Below are 6,711 nucleotides of genomic sequence, written 5' to 3'. Positions count from 1 at the left end.
CTCTCCTGAAACTTCCTATCCTTTCATCCATTGTATCCATCCAGAGATGCTTTAACATATTTATCATAGTGATTTAAAAATCTTGTCTGCTAATTACAACATATGGATTGCTAATATGACTCTTTCTACTGATTGTTTTCTCATTTTCTCTTGATTATGGGCTATAATTTCCTGCTTTTTCATAAGTCTAATAATTTTTTTATTGTACATTCAGTATTGTGGATGTTACATTGTGGAGACTTTGAGTTTAGTTATTTTACTCCAAAGAAGGTTGAGTTTTGTTCTAGATGGCAGTTAAATTGCTGGTGGATGACTTTGTTCCCATGGAGACTTCATTCAGTCTCTGTTATAGCAAGGCTATTTTTCTCTTAATCCTAGGATTTAGCTTTAAGTCTTGGACAGAGGATATAGAGATATTAAACTGATAAGAACAGATACTACACTTGATCTTAGCCAGAAGGCTGAGAAGTGATGGCTCTTAGTCTCAGGATACAATTCTTACTACTAAGATATGGCCCTTCAGGTGTTTCATTGGAAAACTAGAGTTCTCTAAATTGGTGGTATTAAACGTCAGACTCTGTCTCCTCAGTATCAGACAGCTGTTGAAAACTCTGCATGGACTTTCAGTCTTTAAGTTGTTGCTTTCAGCTGGATTTCTTGGATTCTTTCCCTGAACATGTCCAGTTCAGAGTTGTCCAAGGGTTTGAAGGGAATTTTTACACAGATTTTGGGACTCCTCCTCTGTGACTCCCTCCTTTCCAAGATTTCCCCTCTTAAATGTCCAGCTGCTTTGGTAGCCCCAAACTCTGACCTCTGACTTAGCTAAGTAGGACTGATGCTTTCTGTTTGAGCTCTATTTCCATTCACCACACCACACCATCCTTAAGGAGAAGATTGGGTAAATACCAATCTAATCCAGTGTGTTTTCCTTCTTTTAAAAGTCAAATCCACTCCAGTTTCTGCCTGTCCAAAACTGATCTCCAGTGCCTTCAAACAGTTGTTTTTTTTTTAAAAATTTTTTTCTAAGATCTTTAATTATCAACAGGATTAATCCAATATCCCAACATATCACTGGGATAGGGATTGGTGGAAGGTGAGTTCATTCTCTGCATCTGACTTAAAAAGTTGTGAATCCAAAGGAGAAATGATAAGAATGACTCAGATGACTTATTTGGATCTAAGGGGAGTTTAAGAGCCGAATATGAACTTTTCATAGAACCTAGAGTCAGCACTCAGAATTATGCTGATGGAGACCAGTTAGGAGGCTGAGATTTTTATGTAGGCATGCATTGAGGGTTCATTTTACAGGGGTGGCAATGGAAACAAGAGTGGAGTTGGAAGACTTAGCTGGGCAAGTGGGAAGGAGGCAGAGGCAAAGGAGAGGGAGAAGGCAGAGACAACCCCTCAGTGTTGAACTTGGAAGATATAAGAATGGCACTGCTCTTAAGAAAGGCAAGGAAATTGGGATGGGTTGTTACAGATGACAATACCTGTGAATAGTTCACTGGCAAGAGACATTGTTGGGGTTAATTAGGGTAGAGTGGTGGTTCTTTGAGGGAGAAGTTGTAGAGAGAGACAAATGGAGATTCAGGGACTGGTCCTTGGCAAACACTCCATTTAAAGGACAGGAAGAAAGAGTGGAGTCTTCAACAGATCCAGGGGAGGGATCAGAGAAGTGGAGAGGGATCTCCAAGAGAACCTGTTAAGAAGGGAAGTTTAAGAATAAGGGGGCTTAAAAAAAAGAATAAGAGGGCTTAGAAAGTGGTAAAAGCTCAGGAGGTGAGGCAAGGAAAGAGCATCATAAATGAGCTGTGGTCAATGATGACTTGGTAAGGATAGTTTCTGGAGAGTAGTGAGAACAGAAGACATCATGGGAGGTTAAAGAGAAGTGAACCTAACTACTTAACAATGAAAAAGTTCTCTGCCTTTAATACAATCTTATTCCTCATCTTCCACTCTTCCAATCCCAGGTCAGGCCCTTAGTTGCCTCTGGTCTTTCCAGAGGTGGTTGCCGCTGTTCCCAAGTGGCTTTTAGTGGGCAGTTTCAGCCCTCTGGGGATTGACCATCCAGAAGGGGACTTGACTCTGAGGAGAGAGGGATGAGCACACTAGGTGAGCAGCCTAGCTTTCTCCTGTTTGGTAGATAAATGTATCTCATCCCAGAATTTTAATTTGGGCTTTCCAAACATTTAGCTAAGATGTTGGATAACACCTAATTGTACACCTGTCTTCCTCAAAGAGTTTGAACAAGGTTCTCCTGGGATCCAGATTGGCTGGAGATAAGGCAGAAGGGAGCCTTTGTTCCTTAAGCCCCATTTTCCCTTTTACAATCTCGGCACCAGCTTTTGGACCTGGTCTCAGGTGGAGTTAGCCTAGAGCTAGATGTGGACACAGCAGACTCTGGGCACTGATTAGTGTACCCCTCTCAAATGGATAGGCTAAAACATGGGTTAACTGTGGAAAGAAGATGGGTAGACAAGGGTGAGGAGGAGTTGAGGATGCTCCTTGGGGTCTGGTTTGATGAATGGAGAGTCCATTAAGCAAGATGCAGAATATAGGAGAAATAACGTGTTTGGGGAAGAAGATTTTGACCTCAGTTCTGAACTGTTTGTTTCGAGAGCCCTGTGAGATACCAGGTGCTGTCCAATAGTCATCGAGCTCTATAAGTCTAGGGTTCAGAAGAGAGTTCAAGGGTGGGAGTAAAAAGTGAGGAGCAACCGGGGTATAGGCCTTTGGGCACGGCACCCCTGGATGCTTGGTGGATTTGCTCTCGTTTTTCCAAAGTTCTTCCCACAGATTAAGGTATGCCCTAAAGAGACCTAGGTGGAGAACTACTCAGAGCAAAACTTTCCAGCATAGAATCACGATACCTCGCTTCCAATTCCAGTTCCACAGTAATTCTCTGGACAACCTGAGGCAAAGAGCTTGCTGTTTCTGGGACTCAGTTTTCTCAGTGTGAACTGAGGGGATTAGCTCTTGCTGTTTTCCTCCACTGGCACCTATGTTTCCATAGCAGTGTCTTAAGTGGTCCTCCAGATGAGGTAGGTTAGGAGGAATGGGGACATCTTGACAAGATACAGTGAGGCCTCAGAGTTCTAGAAAGAAACTTGGATGGCCTCCTTGACAGCCGTGGAAGGGAATAATCATTTTTACCAATTCACCAGGCACAGAGGAAAGCACTCTGCTTCACTCAGGTTGCTTGGTCCTCACAGCACTCCCATTCCCATTTTCAGATGAGAAGCTGAAGCCTTGAGAGGTGAGACACTTCCCCGAGCTCTTATGCCTTACAGAGTGAAGGAATCAGAACTCAAATCCAGGGCTCCCTAATTCTGTACGGATGCCTGCTAACAACAGGTGTGAGTGAGTGCAAGGCTAAGAGGGGTAGTGGGGCGAAGGGGGAATTTGAGGTAAAAACTTCTCTTTTACTCTGAGTTTTGTAAGCATGTTTTGATGTTGTGCAGGTAACTAGTGATAACAGAAACAAGATTTTTAAAAAGTCTTCTCAAAGATGTGCTCAGTAGATACTTAAAAATCCTTCTTGGGGCGCCTGGGTGGCTCAGTCGTTAAGCGTCTGCCTTCAGCTCAGGTCATGATCCCGGGGTCCTGGGATCGAGCCCCGCATCGGGCTCCCTGCTCCATGGGAAGCCTGCTTCTCCCTCTCCCACTCCCCTTGCTTGTGTTCCCTCTCTCACTGTGTCTGTCTCTGTCAAATAAATAAAATCTTTAAAAAAAAATCCTTCTTAAAAAAATTCCAGCTTTTTTCAGTTAAAGGAAAGGATCACTCGACTTAATTCCAGTATAATGACAGCTTCCAACTTCTAGGACCAATAGGGGTCCTGCCCTAATCCCTCTCCTCCCTCCTAGCCAAGCATAAGACAGCACAGAAATTAGGGTGGGTCTGAGCTGGTCCTGGGGAGGAAGGTGGTTAAATGCCCCAGTGGTGGACTGTGGAGGGCTGGCTCAAGCATGACAGGGTGGGGTAGTTGGTGTTCCTGCGTGGGGAACTAGGCAGGTCCTTGCAGAAACAAATGCAAGATCCAGCACATAGCATGCACTTAATAAATGGTAGTTATTATTACTATTTGTGCATTATTATTTTCAAAGTATTCTGCAGGCTAGAAATCCCAGACAATGCAAATGCTAATGAATATGAGAATGCAAATGGGTCTAGGATAGTAGGGACCACATCCATGGTGTCAGGGTGGGGAAGGGGAGGGGAGGGTACTTTTACCACCATTTCCACAGGGCCTGGCAAACTACCTAGCACATAGTAAGTGCTCAATAAATATTTATTGGCTAAACCAATGAATAAATAAAATCAAGCCAAATCCACTTCTCTCCTCAAATATAAAATCAACATGCTGGTTAAATACACAGACTCCAGAGCCAGACTGCTGGGGTTCTTGTCCTGGTCCTGACTGGCTGGGAGAGGTTGGGCAAGCTACTTAACTATTCCATGCCTCGGTTTCCTTATCTGAAAAAAAGGGGATGATTATAAAACTAACTCCTTCAGATAGTTGTGGTGAGGCTTAGATGAGCTAGTCTCTGGAAAGTGTCCAGAACATCCTCTGGCACATAGGGAGAACTAGATGGTGGTTTGCTATTATCTCTTGGAGAAGCATTTGTATTTTATTTTATTTTTATTTATTTATTTATTTATTTTAAGATTTTATTTATTTATTTGACAGAGACAGAGACAGCGAGAGCAGGAACACAAGCAGGGGGAGTGGGAGAGGGAGAAGCAGGCTTCCTGCTGAGCTGGGAGCCCGATGTGGGACTCGATCCCAGGACCCTGGGATCATGACCTGAGCCGAAGGCAGTCTTAACCAACTGAGCCACCCAGGCACCCTTGTATTTTATTTTTAAGATTGTATTTATTTACTTGAGAGAGAGAGAGAGTGTACCAGCAGGGGGAGCGGCAGAGGGAGAGGGAGATACAGGCTCCCCGCTGAGCAGGGAACCCAAAACGGGGCTTGATCCCAAGACCCTGAGATCACGACCTGAGCTGAAGGCAGATGCTTAACCGACTGAGCCACCCAGGTGCTTGAGAAGCATTTGTATTTTTAATGGACTCTAAAAGCAGATGTATTAATGATTGCCTATAGCCCCAAAGAATGAATCATTAATGACTGAATTCCAACATCTCTCAAAATACACAAGAAAGGCAATGTTATCCAAGACCCTATTCAGGTTCTATTTTGCTGGGACAGAGAGGAAATTTAGGAATATTGCATCAGCAGGGTGGTTTTTGGTCCCAAGCAGCAATCGGAATCACTAACTTCTGTCTCCTGAGAGGAGAACCTTGGGGGCTGGCCACACCACCTCTCTGGGGAGGAAGGAAGGAGGTGGCTCAAAGTGGCGTAGAGCCCACCCACCCTTAACACAGCCTGCATCTTCCTGTTGGCCCAAGGCTTGAGAACTTTTCACAGCCCCAGAAACTTGCATAATTAGAAATGTTTCTTCTGCAGGTCAGAATCTAGAAATGAGGACAATTTTACTTAATAAGAATATTGCAGGCAGCCAATATCAGAAGTTAGGAGGTCCGGTTGAGAAGTGTTCTTTACTACTAACCCTACTTGCAGTGAAACGTGTTCCATCATTTGTACTGGTCTGAGCTCAATCAGGGAAGTTGAACGCAAGGAAGATTGTGGAGCAAGGAGCTTGGAGGAAGTAGATGGGTTCACAATTGCAGGAGAGACTGGGAGAGCACCAGCCTGAAAAGGAGATTTGAAAGCTCACAGAACAGTCACTAACCAGCCCTAGTGCTGGTAGATGAGTTGAAACTTGCAGGGAAACCTCGAAGTCTCAGTGGCTTACCATAAGGGTATTTCTGCTACTATCAGTCCAAGCAGGTGATCTTAATGAGTGGGTGGCTCTCCTCCACAGGGTGACTCAGGGACCTGAGCTCTATTCCACCTGGTGGCTCCACTCCCAGTCAGCAGATGGGGGAAGACGAGGTGATGATGTGCTTGCTTCTCAACCACATCAGCCCAGAAGTGGTGCACACGGCTGGACCACATTTAGACATCAAGGGGTGTGTGGCTCTGTTGTGGAAGAGAGTGCCAGTCTGTGTTGGGTTCTCAACAGCCCCTGCCACATACATGTTCTTGGGCAAGAACTTGGGTGTGGATAGGGATGCTGATTAAGGGTGACTCTATGAACCAAGCTGAGAACAGAGAGGACATGCTTCTATGAAAACTAAAGCTACTAATCAGGCCATATGCTGGGCATATGGGGAGGGCCAAGATTTCCCTCTGAAAAGAACCCTGTGGATGTCAAATAGAAGCTCCGCATGTAGATGGTGAAGGCCTCAAGGTTCTTCACACAAATGCATGACTGTAACATAGTTTATCTGGAAAAGCTTCAAAGAATTTCGACCAATAGCATTAAAAAACCATTAACGAAGAACTCAGGGAACTTATAATATTAAGTAATGTAATCCTGTTGAACCTTCCAAAATACAATCATCTTAAAATGTATTTCCAGGTAACTCAAGGATTTTCACCTTTGTCACTCTTTACATTTGGGGCCAAATAATTCTCTGTTGTGGGGGCTATCCTGGGCATTGTACATGTTAGTCGCTTTCCTGGTCTCTCCATACTAGATGCCAGTAGCATCCTCTGCCCCTCTCCCCACCTGTGACAATGAAAAATGTCTCTGGACATTGCCAAGAGTCTCCTGGGGCCAAACTGCCCTGGGATGAGAATCACT

The 6,711-nt window shown here is 44.4% G+C and overlaps 1 pseudogene; it reads right to left on the bottom strand.

Moving 5' to 3' along the window:
* Positions 1-375: 375 nt before the first annotated feature.
* Positions 376-473, bottom strand: LOC123326138 (annotated as a pseudogene).
* Between the last annotated feature and the right edge of the window lie 6,238 nt (positions 474-6,711).

Source organism: Neomonachus schauinslandi, chromosome 10 (genome assembly GCF_002201575.2).
Source record: "Neomonachus schauinslandi chromosome 10, ASM220157v2, whole genome shotgun sequence".
Lineage (NCBI taxonomy): Eukaryota > Metazoa > Chordata > Mammalia > Carnivora > Phocidae > Neomonachus > Neomonachus schauinslandi.
This window is presented reverse-complemented; position numbering and strand designations above follow the sequence as displayed.